This window comes from Ambystoma mexicanum, chromosome 3q, assembly GCF_040938575.1.
Source record: "Ambystoma mexicanum isolate Mex_15411 chromosome 3q, UKY_AmexF1_1, whole genome shotgun sequence".
NCBI lineage: Eukaryota > Metazoa > Chordata > Amphibia > Caudata > Ambystomatidae > Ambystoma > Ambystoma mexicanum.
Genome location: NC_090926.1, coordinates 731,236,681 through 731,253,180, shown reverse-complemented (window position 1 = coordinate 731,253,180; position 16,500 = coordinate 731,236,681). Strand labels below are relative to the sequence as shown.

Genomic DNA, 16,500 nt, shown 5'->3' with positions numbered 1-16,500 from the left:
AAACGAGAAACAACATACTGGCAGCTGTCGGAAAACAAGGAGCGTGGAATGAGCGCCTAACGGAGTGAAACAGATGAGCAAATCGGCAGATATGGCCCCACGAGTGCAGAGACACGAGCCAGCGAAGATGGCATCAAGATGGTGGCAGCCAGTGAACAAAGGAATTCGCCAAAGCACTCGACGAGGATGGAGCCCACCGCACGGCGCGATGAATCGGAGACAAGCTGGCGTGCTAGATTATATCGAGTGTGCATGACTGGCCCGCCACAAAGTGAACAATTCGGTGTTACATTGTTTCAAGTGTTCATCAACGATCCAGCAGCGCGGACCGCCGAATGATAAGGAGCGCCTACGGAAGCGGGCTGACGGTAGCTGTGCCGAGTGAGTCCCGGCGGACCTGCACGGGGCATGATATCGGCCCTGAATAAACAAAGCATGGCAGCGCGGGTGATCGGGTGACTGAGGAGTGGGCAAGTCTCCGGCACTGTGAAGCATTATCAAAGTAAACAAACGGAGCAGAGGATTACGTAAACACATAGACCCCCTGTACGCGGCCACACACGGCTGGCGGGAGATGACCAGAGCCGAGACACATATAAGGGGGCTGAACGCCTCGGGCACTGGAAGCGGCGGAAGCAGAGTGCGCGCATTATACATGCAACACAAGCTACGAAGCTGGGCCCGGGAGATGCGCCAACAGAGACAAGAGCAACGCCGTCACTGACGGTACGAGGCTAACTGGACCTAAGGTGGGGGGGAGCCAAACGGAGGCAGGCGCCGAAAGTGATTGTGATATGGAAGAGGATTTGAAACGGAAATGATAAAGCATCGGAGAGAGGCCCCGTGACAACAGTAGCGGCAGTACACACCCGGTGAGCAAGCCGGAGCTGGTTAGAAACACTGAAAGGACACGCTGCCATGAAAAGGAGAGGTATGGCCCAGATGCCATGGTGCGCGTAGCTCTACGCTACGGAGAAGAAGGAAGGGTTTCACCAAATAACACACAAAGAAAAGGCAAGCAAATGGAGGCTTAGAGACCACACGAGGAATAATAAAGGCACCGCTGGGGCAGAATAAGATCGATGTGAACCCCCCAACAAACTGCGAGACACAGGACTTCACTCGAGGGTATGGTGGTGCTTGGGACAATACCCCCCTGGTCTGCGACCCATAATGAAAACAAACCAGTAGCAGACCGCAGAAGCCAGTGGGGGTAGCCACAATAATAAGAGCGTGCTGCAAAAGCAAAGCACTCCACGAAAGAGCTGGGAAAGGCGTGCAAGTTGGCGCAATTGCTGTGGTGCGGTGTGAGACACAAAGTACAACTGCAGCCTGGACTAGGCACAGCCCATGATCAGGTGCCGGAACATGGCTTAGAAAACAACACATACTGTGTAGCGTAGCTACCTATAACAACTGAATGACGACGGAAGAGGTAGCCGAGGAAAACAAGGAATAAGTGTCCCATGAATGCTTAGAGGAGTGACAGACGCCAGCTGACCGTGCGGGCACGAAGTACGCGCCGCGGCCCTAGGAATGGACATGATTGTTGCAGGGAATCGCTTTTGAAAGCCTATATGAACAGCTGAGGGCTCCACGTTCGGACGCGTACACCAGGCGAGAGGGTTGCAACTGGGCCCACGGTAGGATCACTTGCTGTGGTGGGAATTAATATGTGAAACAGTGGCATTGAGGGGCTTTGGACGATTGCCAGGAGAGAGCAGGTGCCCAGACTGTGAACTGTCGTTGCATTTGAGGTCACGAGTCTCTGCGACGTGGCCGTTTTGGCCAAGCAGGCGGCGCAGCATCAGCGCCCCAAACAGCTGCTGCGGACATCGGCGCTGACCCCCCGATAAGAGGCGGATGGCCTGAGGCGGGTTGTTATTACGTGGGAGGGCACAACCCATTGCGGCAATAGACGGCTGGCAGAGCCTTCGAGATCCTGAGGCCCCCATGCTTGGGTAAGGCCTAGGGCACTGGAACGGAGGGCGTGCCCTTCTCTCCCTAACTGTGGAGCATAAGGGGTGGGCTGACCCACAACGTGTGGCTGCTAAGTCATGTCTACTAAGCCTCCAAGGCAGAAAGTGAAGCAGCCCATGCTGGACGAATTCACCAGAACGCCGCCCGGCCCGGAAGGTGCCAGTAGCAAGGACAAGCCCCCCGCAGGCAGCACTGCCGCTGCGGGTACTAATCATGAAGTCCTGGCTGCAATCGCAGACTTGAAAGCGGACTGGGAGGCCAAGCTCGAAATAGTTGTGGCTGAATTAAAATCAGCGCTGAACCTTAAGGTTGGTGAAGTGCAGGAGGAAGTGAACCTACTCCGACAGGACGTGAGGGCCCTGTCGGAGCGTACAGAGAGCCTGGAGAAGGAAGGGAGTCTGAACACAGCAGACTGTGCGCCTCACACAAGTCGGCACTGCATGCCCTGGTGCAGAGAGTGGGCAACTTGGAGAGTAGGGCGGAGGAAGCGGAAGGACGCGCCCGAAGGAATAACATCCGCATTGTGGGTATACCGGAGGGAATGGAGGGCCATAACCCCACAGAGTTTGTCGAAGGCATGTTGTTGCAGGAGATAACCGGAGGAGTTCTGTCTCGGGGATTTGCTGTGGAGGGCCCTGACGAGGAAGCCGTCGCCGGGCAATCCGCCTAGGCCAGTTATCGCCAAGATCCTCAACTATCGAGACCGGGAAAGGATTTTGGAATACTTATGTAAAGGTGGAACAATTAAGCGGGGGGAGGCAAACATAAGAGCCTACCCAGACTACACCCTGATGGTGCAGCGGAGCTGAATGAACTTCGGGGCTGTTAAAAGGAGATTGAGGGAAGCGGGCCAGAAATACATGTTACTTTATCCTGCGAAATTAAAGGTCTTTCATAAAAACAGAACTTTGTTTTGTGACACCCCGGAGGATGCCATGGGATGGCTTGATGCGCAGGGATGCCCCCAGGAGCCCGACATCCAGGCGGACGAAGGAGGCGGACGAGATAAGTAAAGTGTTACAAGAGCGCTGGCAGTTGGTGCGGCTCTGGACTATGGGACTTGATTATAGTCATTGATGTGGCTCGTTAGTAGACGGGATAAGAGTAGAATAGATATTGTATGGTGTGCACTGTGACTGTAGCTTTAATAAGGGGCTTGGCAGGGCTAGTCCTTACACCCCCATTTAGTATTAATAGTTAAGTGGCCATTAGGGCGCTTCACCCTACTGAGCTCTGTGTGTATCAGACAGGGCTAGATGTGGGGGTGCCTGAGATCCAGGCATGGAGCTGGGCAACAGTTGAGGAGGGAGTTGTTGGGGAAGGGGTGGGTGGGGGGAGGGGAAGGAGGTGAGAAGTTTGAGGTGTATATAGTTTCGGGAGGAGCGGGGAGTTGGGTGTTTTTTGGGTTAAAGGGAGTTGGTATTTGGGAAAGAGCCTGTGTAAGACGAGTAGAGACCTCAGAATCGTACTGCGCCTGTGGGAGGCGGAAGGCACTTGGAGGAAGTTATGGGGGACCTTAGAATAATATCATGGAATGTGAGGGGGCTAAACAGTTAATTGAAAAGGAATAAGGTTATGCTTTACCTGCGCAGGCATAAAATAGACATTGCATTGCTACAAGAGACTCACCGGACACGCGAGAAGACGGATATGATCGCCGGGAAGTGGAAGGGAGTGGTGGTGGGCTCATCTTATTCTGCTTATGCCAGGGGCGTGCTCATTTGGGTGGCTCCGCAGGTCCCTTTCCAGCGGTTACAAGAGGTGGCAGAGGCGGATGGGAGAATGGTCATTCTGAGAGGGCTAGTGGAAAATAGGGAAATAAGCATAATAAATACATATGCCCCGAACCAGAATACAGCAGCGTACGTTAGGATGTTGTGTACTAACGTGAGCAAGGGCGTGGGGAGTGCCGTGATTTGGGGGGGTGATTTCAACTGCGTATTGGACCCAAGGGTAGATAGGTCAGACGGGAAGATGGATAGACCAGCTCCTGCGGCCAAAGCGCTGCAGGCATTGTTGAATGATTTTGGGCTAGTGGATGCATGGAGAGCGTGTCACCCCCTAGAGAGGCAGTACTCTCATTATTCTGCCCCGCAGCAGCTGCACACTAGGCTAGATTATTTCTTTACTACGTCTGAAGTGACAGCAGAGTTCGTACAAATAGAATATAAAGCAAGGGCTTTTTCGGACCACTCGCCCCTGATTCTCGCTTGGCGATTTAGTGTCATGATGCCTACCTCCAAGGAGCCAGGTCCGACCCAGCGACCCCAGAGGCAGGCATCATTTCCCCAAGGGGAGTGCCAGCGGGCCCAAGCTGGGGCCCTTTGGACGCAGTCCTGGCGCCTTAAGCACCAGGCTCATGTTGGACCTCTGTCCTGGCGCCTTAGACGCCAGGCCAGGCTCATAAAGCTAGACATGTGTGCAAGTGTTTTCATGTGCACTTACCTGATGCAGACCATGCTGCCACATCCAGGCCCTCTTGAGGCCTGAATGGAACTAGTTTACCTGTGGGACTACTTTCCACCCGGGTGTGGTCGGGGAAGGATACATACCTGATCGGAGGAAGGATACACACTTGGGACTTCTTCCAAAGCTATTTAAACCACACACGATCAGCAACTCACGCTTCGCGTTGTTCTGCTCCTCGCAGCTGGACGCTCACCGTGTCAGCTCCTGCTTCTGGACTTCAGCCACGCCTGTCAGCATCCTGGGTCACCTGCAAAGGGAGACAAGAGACCTTACCAGCTAAATCTGCACCACGGAGACATCACCGACGATCCCGATAGGGAAGACATTATTTTTAAAAGCATTTCATTACGATCGCTGCAGCGCTGCATTTCACTCGGCTTTCCTGGGTTCCTCCATCTTCAGCAGCGATCATCCGGATACACAGCCACTTCCCAGAGCCTAGAGAAAAAGACAAGAATAAGAGGTGAGAGAAGGAAGGGAATAAGACTTACCTCATTTCATTTCGGGTCTTGCCGCTTCCAGGCATTTTCCGGACCCCGGCCCCTATGGGGAAAAAAGACAAAGACATTGAATGAGCGTATGCAAAGTCAGTTCCCGAGCGCTCATCCAGAACTAACCTGCCATTTACTGGAACTGGAACTGCACATTTCACTTCGGGTCGGTGCCATATCTCCGGCATTCCGAACCCCGGCCCCTAAGGGGAAAAAAGACATAAACATTAGCGCTTGCTGCAAAAAGACAATGAACATTATTATTAAGCTTGGACTTTTGAACTTGCAACAGAACTTTTACAGAGCCTTACCTGAATAGTCAAGCTTACCAGAACTCCCATCAATCCTCAATCCAGTGAAGTAACTGGGTTTCAACACGCCCCTGCATCAGAAGCAGGATGGAGAGCTCATCCTTCCTGACCCTAAGGTGAGACTTCACGGGGAATCGTGGAAGGGTATCGTGGAGGGTTGGAAGAGAGTGGGAGGCTTGATCATAACTCAGTCAGTAGGTAATACTCCCTTTTCACGCACAGTGGAATATTCCTGCGAGCCGGAGAAGCCAGAGTAGAGGGCCTTTCCTGTCCATCTTCAGAGTCCTGCGCTTCACCATTGAAGAAGCATCAGCACTCGAAGCCAGACCTGCGCCTCCGTGGGAATCAGGTGAGCGTTACATTTAGCCCCTTGAGAGCGTGGATTCCGACGTGGCGCCTGCGAGCTGAGGCATTGAAAGACCCCATCTTTAGAGAAGACATGAGGGAGGAGATTGGGAATTTTTTTGAGGAGAATACAGGTAGCGTAGACTCGGCGGGAACACTGTGGGAGGCCTTTAAAGTTGTGATGAGAGGGGCAGCTATCGCTAAATCTAAAGGGTTGCAAGGTGGCATTTTGGCTGACCTACGGGAGACAGAAGAAAGACTAGAGGCGGCCTTGAGAGGTGAGGACGATACTAAAGAGAAATTAGAGTTAGTGCTTATGCTGCAGCAGAAATGTGCGGAGCACTGGGACAGACTGTGTAACCTGAATTATCGGAAATATGTAGAGAGGCAGCACGCGGGGGGGGGGGATAAACCAGGCAGTTACCCACTAGCAAGACGCCGGGGACGGAGGGACTCCCCAGTGAATTTTATAAAATATATGCGGAAGAGATTCTCCCTCCGCTGCTGGCAATGTTGAATGAAGCATTTGAGACAGGATGTCTGCGGAGTCATTGAGGGAAGCAGTCATAATACCGCTGCCCAAGCCCAATAAGCCTGGGGACAGCTGTAGCTCGTATCGCGCCTTGTCAATGCTTAATCAAGACGGTAAAATATTGACGGCTGTATTGGCAAATAGGTTGCAGAGGGTGATTGGTAGATTAATACACCCAGATCAGACGGAATATGTCCCACACAGGAATATTTCGAATAATCACAGGCGACTCCAGCGAATCATTGAAGGCAGCAGCGAACACACCGGGGAAATGGCGACAGTGTCCCTGGACGCAATAAACGCCTTTGATTCGGTTAAGTGGCCATGGTTGTTGGCGACCCTAGAAGGGTATGGGCCAGGGCCAGGATATGTACGATGGGCGCAGATTTTGTTTAAGGAGCCGCTGGCCAGGGTCAAGACAGGATCAGTGATATCGGAAAGGTGGCAGCTAGGTCGGGGCACCAGACAGGGTTGTCCGTGGTCCCCAATGCTCTATATACTCGCCCTGGAACCTCTAGCGATATACCTGAGACAACAGTACGATACAATAGGAATTGAGGTAAAGGGGGAAAAACATTTGATCTCTCTATATGCAGATGACATGTTGCTGTACCTGAAGTACCCGGAAGAGAATCTTCAATATATCCTGGAGGTAATGGATAGATATGCGGGTCTTTCCGGTATAGCAGTGAACCCCCAGAAGTCAAGCATGTTCCCGTTGGGAAGGTATATGGGGATCCCGGCGGAGAGGTTACCTGTATTGCCGGTGCCATGGGCAGTTGATACGTTCCGATACTTAGGGTTAGATATCTACCACACTGTGGAAGAAGCGCATAGGCACAACACTGAGATGGCGTTGGGGAAAATTGAGAACTGCATGCGGTTTTGGGCGAGGTTGCCCTTAGCTATGATGGGGAGGGCAGCGATGCTCAAGATGGTGGTCCTGCCTAGACTCCTGCACTATTTTGCGAACATTCCATATCTGATACCTAAGAAGTTCTTCATCAGACTGAACAGTATGTGTAGGGATTTTTTGTGGCATGGCACACGGAACAGAGTGGCATTGTGGAAGCTACAGAACTTCCACGAAAGAGGAGGGATAAAATTACCCAACTATGAGGTGTATTATGTGGCAAGCCAACTGCAGTACGTCGCTAAATGGCTTTCTGATGAAGAAACCTCTGAACACAGGCTGTTTGGGCGGGATTGCACACCTTTTTACTTGAAGGAAATGATGTGGGTACCCAGAGCTGAACTGAAAGGCCGTCCGGCGATGATGTTGCTGGGGTGGCAAGTGTGGCATAGAGCGTGTAAGATGTTAGACAATGCAACTCCATGCTCCCTGCAGATACCACTGCTTGCATTGACGGGGGCGGATGTACAGCTAAGGAAGATAATCAGGAACCACTGGGAGCCGGTGGGGCTTGCGACCATGGGAGACATTTGGCAGGAGGGCTCAATTGTTGCCTTTGAGGAGTTGCGGGATGTGTCTGGGTTGCATGCGGGTCAGTATATTACATACTATAGACTGGTACAGAGAGTAAAGGAAATATGGCCTGAAACCGTGCTAGAGGGTGAGCCAGATGCCACAGTGGATATGATCTATGACATAGCGAAAGGGGGACATGAGATATCTAGATTATACAAGATGTTGATGCTCAAAGTGGGGAAAGAGATCACCCAACTGAGATTGGATTGGGAAACTGAAGTGGGGACTCCGATGGAAGATAGGATGTGGGAACGGGTGCAGGGGTATCATAAGAAGGTGTCCAGAAATGCTAGATTAAAACAGATACAACTGTATGTCACGCATAGGGCATATATGACACCCCAGAGGATATCGAGGTTTGCGAATACAGGTCGACAGGCATGCCCCAAGTGCGACGAGGAGAATGCGGGCATGGTACACATGTTCTGGTCGTGCCCGGTCATTGCACGATTTTGGTGTGAAGTGGAAAGTAAACTGGCAGGGAAGGGGGTCAAGATGGTAGTGGACACGGTGTGGGCTTGTTTGTTAGGGGTGTTCCCGAGGTCTGATAAACTAAAACATGTGAGCAAACTGAAAGACTTAGCATATGTGCTGGCAAAAAGAAGAATAGCCATGGGATGGAAGACATGTCATAGACCACGGGTGGAGGTGTGGTGGAAGGACTTGCAGAAATGGGCGGAGGCAGAAACTATGGTGTGGCAGGAGGCTAGTAATGTCGGGGGATTGGAGGGAACGGAGTCCCTGATGGCCTGGAAGTCACTGATAGCGGAACTGTTCGGGCCAATTCCGGACCCAGATGACTCCACGGGGAGGGAGCATCTCCCACAGGATGCAGTAATAGAAAATGAAGATGGTTAGGCTCGGACCGGGGGAAGGGGTGGGGGAAGCAGTATATTGATGTTAAGTGTATGTTGTTTTTGACGACTTATGTTTTGTTTGTTTGGTTTGTATTGTTTGGTTGGATTTAATAAAAATTATTAAAAAAAAAAAAATTATGATGATACATATGATATATTACTTATGCTTCAATTACTGCTCATGAATGAATGGGAGAACTCTCTCCCTTCATTTTTACAATAAAAAAAAAAAAAATCACCAACATCTCACCTTTAGCCTGGACTGACCACCATCTGGTATCTTTCATGCTTTCTACTATCCGACCCCCACCCTTGCCGATCAGTAGGGCTCCACTAACACTCATGAGAAACAAATAAGAGCATCACTGTGGAGAGACTTATCCCGAACTTACTCTCCGACAATTTGGATCCTGAGACTTTGGTTGAAGAATACAATAAAATCATGTCCACCTCGCTGGACCTAATCGCCCCCTTCAAACTCAGACCACGTAAGCCCAAAACGCACTTGAACAAATGGTATACATCATTCATTAAAAACTTAAGGCAGCAAGAAAGAAACTGCAAGGACACATGGAAAAAAACTCCCTTCAGCAGCTAATAAACTCAAATTTACTAAACTCGCTGCCCTTTAGAAAAAAGAAATCTGCCTAGCAAAATGAACCTCCTTCGACTCTCGTATATCCCAAGCCAAATCAAACATGAAGGAACTATTCTCTATCCTTCAAGAAGTAGAAACCCCTATAGCACCACCAGATACTTGTACTGAAGATAAAAATTGGTGCTCAGAAATCCAAAATGCCATAGCCAACAAGATTGCTACCCTACAAAACAAAATCTCCTGTAAAAAAGCCTCCTTGAATGACCCTCTCCCTTCCAAACCGCCTGAGAAGCCTACCTTAAGGGAAACTGCCTGCTTCAATTTCTCTTAAGTCACCACACTTGAAGTAGAAAAAATCATCTTGTCACTGAAACCTTCCGCTGTCAGGGAGATCTGTGCCCTGCACAGCTCATTAAGGATGCTGCCCGTGACCTCTCCCCTTTCATTACTAAGTTAATCAACGCTTCCTTCTCCACCGGTTCTATCCCTACCAACTTAAAACAATCCTGGGTACTTCCACTACTACAAAAACCCACACTTGACCCAGCCATGCCTACGTACTATAGACCGATAACGACCGTACCATTCCTTCTAAAAATTTTGGATAAGGTTGCCTACGTATAAATACAGAAGTACTTGGAAGAACATCATCTACTAGGAGCTAGACAATCAGGCTTCCGTCCTCAACACGGGACTGAGACTGCTCTTATTGACCTTAAAACACAGATCGATAAGCTTAGAGACAATGGCCAAGCCGCCCTACTTCTCCTAGACCTTTCTGCAGCATTCAACCTGGTCGACCACTCTGTCCTATGCACCCACCTCAACACATCAGCTTACTTCTCCGTTGAGGCCATCACATGGATTAGATCATTCCTTAATGGCAGAACCATGAGGGTATTTTCACCTACAGCAGCAGCAGACCCCATACCTATCACTCGTGGTGTGCCACAGGGCTCTTGTATCTCCCCCACGCTGTACAATATATTTACCAAGCCCCTTTTCGATGATCTGGATCATCTCTGTATCACCTACACCAACTCTGCAGATGATACCCAGATCCTCCTTCCGCTTTCTGGGGATTATGGTAAGGATTTGGCCTTGGTGAATAGAGTGTACATCATCATCCAGGCATGGATGGCCACACATGGACTATGCCTGAATGATGATAAAATTGAACTGATCGTCCTGGGTACTACCGCCAGCTTAAAGAAATTAGGCCCTGCCTATTCCTCTTTCACAATCGATGGCAATCGTATCAAAGTAGGACAAGAGGTTAAAACGCTAGGCTTTTATTTGGATTCTAACTTCTCTTTCAACAGACAAGTGAACTCCCTAGCTTCTTCCACGGCCTACACGTGCAAACTGATCCGTGCAGCCAAACCCTTTCTGTCCGACACTAGCTGCTTGACCCTCGCCAGAGCCCTCATATTGTCCCGCCTGGACTATTGCAATGCTCTCTATCTTGGGTCTTCCAAAGTCACCACTAGCAAATTACAAACTCTTCAGAATAACGCTCTTAGAGCGACATTGGGCATCTCCAGTAGAGATCACATCACAGCACATAGCCAACAGAATAATTGGCTCTCTATCAAAGACAAAATTCTCCTAAAAACTGCATCACCTACTCACAAATCCCTCAATAACGCTGCTCTGATTTATTTGATCGACCGGTTTCATAGACAAACCTCCCTGAGACCCACAAGAACAGTCTATAAAAACTGCCTTTCTGTCCCTAACTTTAAATGTTCCACCTTGGGGGGGGGTAACCGCTTCCCAGTGAAAGCAGCTAAACTGTAGAACTCCTTACCGCCAACTCTCAGAATGGACTTGCCTTATCAAAACTTCCGATCCAAGGTTGTTTTATGGTTGAAAAAGTAGGCCTTCAAACACATCCAGGTGTTAAGTCTTTAATATTCTTGCCATCTGTACGTATTGTTCCTACTTGTGCTTATTTGTATATATGTATATAATCCTGCTATTACTATTACTGTGTGTATGTATATGTTTTGGTTGCTGCAACTAAGCTTCGCAAATTCTTGTAAACTGCTGTGCCCTGTTACCTTAGGGTATGCTCGCGCATTACAAATAATAAAACAAACAAGCAAGCCACTCCACATTGCAGCCGGAGCAGGCCCACACCCCCGTCAAGCACGCCAAACCCAACACCAACCGCCAAACCCAACCGACAACACATCTGTTGCTGTGTACACCGCCATGGAGGACACGCCACCAAGTCCAGTGACATTGGAGACACACGCAGACGGCAGCCCTGACTCTGATCATGTGGCAGTGTCAGCAAACCCTGGGCGCAGTCTCTGCCAGCAGCCCCCAACCATACAGGAGAGCTCACCATGTTGGTGACAGCCTGCCCTGACCCGTAAGCCCACCACGCTGCTGGTGCTTGTCAATGCCGCAGCCAGACACTGACATACTCCTTTGGCTCCCCTCTTGCAAGCCCACACCGACAGCGCACCCCCTCCGCACCACCGTCGCAAACCACTACAATCCGCATGGTGATGCAGAGGCTGGCAGACATAGAACAATGCCAAAATGAGATGGAGGCCATCGGCCACACCTGGTCTGGCCATTTGGAGGCTATTCGCGATGCAATAGATTGGGTAATATGCAGGATGGTGCGTGACAATGTGAGGACCAGGAGGGTCATAATCGCCAGTACGGTTGCACTGATGACATACTGTTATGGAGAAGTTTCAGTTTAGTGCTAAATTCCTCCCACCTTAGAGACCCCCAGCTCTTTTGCTGAACTTAGGGACTTTGCACTTTTAATTCTATGTGTTTTCTGTCTGTGTTTGTTTTTGGGTGTGGAGTCTGACAAACTCCATAGGCATCATCTTTTACATGGTGTCACACAGCATCTTCAGTGCAGTGACACATGGAAGTCTTCCTGATTGCCCAAATGGTTAAATCCCTTCCCTTCGATAAACTACTGTTTCCAAAAGCTGTGAAGTGAAATGGACTTTACTTGCAATTTGAACTTTCTAGACCCAGCACACACTATTTTACAATAGGGTGCTGGAGGGGTTACTTAGTATCCCCTTTGTCTAGCTTCTTGTGTAACATTTTTAGGTCTCCTTTTCCTCGATGAATGGCTGGTGGCAGCGGTTTACCTTTAACTACTGTGGTGTGCATTTACTGCGGGCTGCGTTCACAGCTGCAGTAAAGCACCCAAGGGTGCCAATTTTGTCAAAATTGCCCCAGTCTTCTTTTTTTGCCATTTCTTTGTGGAAAGGTCGGTCTTGAGATTTACTTTGCACGCCAAACCAGGTTTGGTCCCTCTGTTTGTTTTTGTCTTTGGTGGGATTCACGCGTGAATCCCGCCTCTGGCTCCAGGGTGTCTGGCGGAGGCAGGAAGCGAGGGAGGTGCCTGAAACTCCCTGTGCTTGGTCTCCTAGAAGACCCAAATGCACTCTGTGGTGATTGGCCGGCTGGCTGTCCGGCAAGGACAGCCACCCTGCTGGGTGACTGACAGCTGGGCTGGAATGAATGGGAGAAACCTGCATAAAAGGCAAGGCTTTTTGGCTTGGAAGGCAGAGTCGACCACTGGATGAAGGAATCTGAAGAAGAACTTGAAGAAGAAGCCTGCTGCAACTCCTGGACCGTTGGTTTGTCCGGTGTAGCCCTGCTGCTGTGCTGAAACTCCAAATTCGTATCGACAGAGAAGCCCCTGCAAGGACGATTTCTCCCCTTGAGTTGGTGGGACCAATCCACTCCAAAGTAAGCCACCTGGACATCCTCTCGGAACTGGTTGAAATTCCACTGCAGTTGCTGCTGGTACCGAATAGCCAGGGAGAGGAACACTAGATTGTGTGCGTTGCATTTAAGCTGGCCAAGAGCTCCAGGAAGATCCTCTGGACTCCCAGGAAGCAGGACTAACCGAGCCTGAGCCACATCAACAGAGTTCTGGATCCCAGATGCAAGGAAAGCCCATCTCGACAGCCTGGAACCGCGGTGTTGGACGCGAAGAGCCTACACACCGAAGTGCCACTTGTTTGAAGATTGCCGGTTGCGGTCAGTGCCCTTCCCGTTGCAGTGCAGGACTCCCCAGACGTCCTCCCTCTTGTCCCCACGACTGAAGCCCAGAAACACCAGGATCTGCTGACCTGCACCGGAACTGAAGTCATCTGCTGCCCTTTTTCTTCAACCTAAAGGTACAGTACAGAATTTACCGCTTGTTGTCAAACAGCACTTGTCCTCTGTTGGTGAGATCTGTTGTGGTTGCTCTGTAGAGCTGCTGATGGCTTCTTTACTTCACAAGTCTAAACAGCTTGTGGCCCTGCTTTGAATTCTTTTCTACAAAGACTTCTAAAACATTGTGCAAGACTTTTTCTTAACTGTAAGAAGTGCTTCAGCTCACCTAGACTTTTGCCCAATTGACTTTGGCCTAGCCTGGCTCCCTGAATGCCTCTTCTGCCCTCTGACATTGTGTGTTGTCTTCCTTCCAGGAAGGGGTGAAGTAACTTTGCACTGGGGGTTAACAAAAGTACTTACCTGCTTCAGACTATTTGTCTGATCTCTTGTTCTGTTCTGTTGTAATCTTTTTCTTTGCCAAACTCTTAAATCTGATTCTAATGCCAACAGTAGCATATTAATGTCCACAGTTTCCTAGTTATTAAAGTCACCTGAGTGTGTAGGAAGTGTCTGTGTGCCATCCCCAATGAGTATCATCTGATTTAGAGAAAGTGTGTTTTTGAAGTGTACTTTGTTAGATGTTTTGCTCCCTTTTGTGGAAGGCTTATATTACTGACTGTTAAATTAATAATTGTTTAATCAAGAAACCTTGAGTATAAGTGTTTATTTAGAAATATTAAGAGGGTGTATTTTGGAATGTATTTGTGTGTTACAATTATATTGCCCCCTTCTGAAGAAGGCTTACTATGACTGTTAAATCAATAATTGTTTAATCAAGAAACCTTGTGTGTAAGATTTTATTTGAATACTTGTCACTGTGAATCTCTGTAACTCCCCTACTGCTCACATTGACCCCTCTTACGATAATACTGGCTGCTCAGCTACACTAACAAACTTTTCTAGTACAGACTTATACCAAATATTGCGTTCCTATTGCCAGGAGGTCAAGGTTGTTGTAGTGCATCCAAAGGGTACTGTACCAAATCTGCCTAAAAAGAACCGTGCAAGCACCCATCCCCAGGGTCAGGCCATCACGCTGGCCTCTAAGCGACACCCAGTTGGTCACCCTATACCACCTCAACAGGGAAACCATCACTGAGCTACTTGCTACAATCCAGGAAGCCATAGGGAGCAGGATCAATATCCGTACAGCTGTGTCCCCACTGATGAAGCTAGCGGCAGTCCTTGCTTTCCTGGGGACAGCAACCTTCCAGCACTTTGTGGCCATGATGCAGAGCATGGCCCACATTCTGTGCAGTCCTGGTCCAGGTGCTGGAAGCCCTCCAGCAGCACGTGTACCACCATACTGCACTGCCCACCACCCTGGGCCAGGTCAATGATATGAAGGCAAGATTCTATGCCACCGCCCAACAGCCCAATGTCATTGCAGTCATTGACTGCACCCATGTGGCATTGGTGGCACTCCAGGTACATTGTGTACCGGAAGCACAAGCACTCCCTCAATGTTGATGTGACTTGCTACCCTGATGAGCACTAGGGTTGTAATGCAGGGTTTCACAGTGACACGTTATCCAAATAAACACTTACACTCAAAAACAGCTGAGAAATTGGATGCTTTTCATGCCCACTTAGGACAGTTGACATTCACATGCAGGCAGCCCTACAAATAAGGGATGTATTGGCCACTTTTACCCCCTAAAAATAGCAAAATATTCCTAAAAAATTAAAATAGGATTAAAAATACTCCCATCAAAAAAATAGGAAAACATGTATGGCCTTGTGCCACCGTTTCCGCCCACACAGCTCCATGGATATGTTTGTATCAGAAGTGCATGTAGTACTACAGGAATAAACTATTTTAATTACTTCCCGAAGTAAACCTGTAACTTTTAATGTGTATGAATAACTAAATGCAAGACACATTGTATAAAACATTTTCAGATAAAATAAATGTACTCACTTCTAAAATACTTGTGTTGGGAATGGGATTTACTTTTTTTGCTCCCTAAAATGCTCCCACTTCAAAATCTTTGATTAGGTATGTGTGCAGGTGATGCAAGACTGTTTTTCTTTGAAACTGCGTGAACTGATCTTGCGTTAACCAGGCAGTTCCTTGCCCCTAATTCTTGAGCTGGTGTGCACCCATGAAATGGCTACAGAATGGACTACCAATATGGGAAGAACACTCCTTTCCATTGAACTGGTTGAGGTGAGTTGAGGAAGTCAACAGGCAAGCCAAGTCGAAGACTTTGACAAGGTAATTCAAGAGCTGCAACTAATATGCGGGCACATTGTCACATGCTGAGGGGGGGGTGGGGGGGTTATCGTGCCAATCCCCATTAAAGGAAACCTATTGGTCGTGATTTACCATTGGCAGAGTTTTTGCTCACGTTTGTTTCACAAAGATTAGTGAGGACCATCTACTAGCGGTTGAAATGGCAGAGATACTCCAGGTAGTGAACTTTGCTGTTGAAGTAGAACATTGTTGATGGGGCTAGTCTCGTCCACAGGCACAATCAATTTTGATGTAACGGTCCAGCCTGTAGCATTCAAACACAGAAGGGTAGATTTCCATCTAATGAACAAGGTGGTTGTAGAAAACCTATTTGAGCGTGTGACTGCCCCTGGTCAGATGGATTTCTAGAATCTGGTCTGGTGGACAGAATTTAGGAGGCCACCCCAGTTATAGTGAACAGGGGAACTCTCAGTGGTTGTCCAAACCCAATCACGGTAAGCTAGGAGCGTGGTCAAGGATTAGTCTTGGAAAAAGTGAGTGGAGTCAGGTGTCCGCAATGAGTCCACACAGTGAAGCACAAAATTCAATTTAGACAGCCAAGTACAAAAATACTCTATCGTAGGCCCAAAAACACACGCTAAAAGAAATTAAACCAGCAGGTGGTAATATCACTAAATGCTCTAGCAAACAGATATACAGTCACCTTTAGGTTTGTAGGAATGCATACAGTAACTTGGACAACTAAAAGAAGGTAAGTCGTGATGCAGTAGAATTAAACCATTATGCCCTAACTTTTTGTAAGTCCAATCCCTGTGATCTATGAGGCCTTGTGCCCAAACTTCACAAAGCTTCTTCTTAGGAGAGGGATAGATATAGGCGAAGTAGAAAGAGTTCTTGTGGTGGTGAACATGTTTCAGGAGATATTCAACAAATTACAGGTATGTAATGATAATGTGTTATTTATATAGCGCCTTAATCCAAAGTGCTTTACAGAGCACATATTTACATACAATATCACCCAACCGAAATTGGTACTCATTTATCGACCTCGGAAGGATGAAAGGCGGAGTTGGCCTTGC

At 48.7% G+C, this 16,500-nt stretch overlaps 1 protein-coding gene across 2 annotated transcripts in view; it reads left to right on the top strand.

Annotated features, from left to right (window-relative positions):
- MFSD11 (major facilitator superfamily domain containing 11) overlaps positions 1-16,500 on the top strand; it is a 1,014,059-nt gene that overhangs the window by 178,431 nt on the left and 819,128 nt on the right. The gene's annotated exons all lie outside the window — the stretch shown is intronic.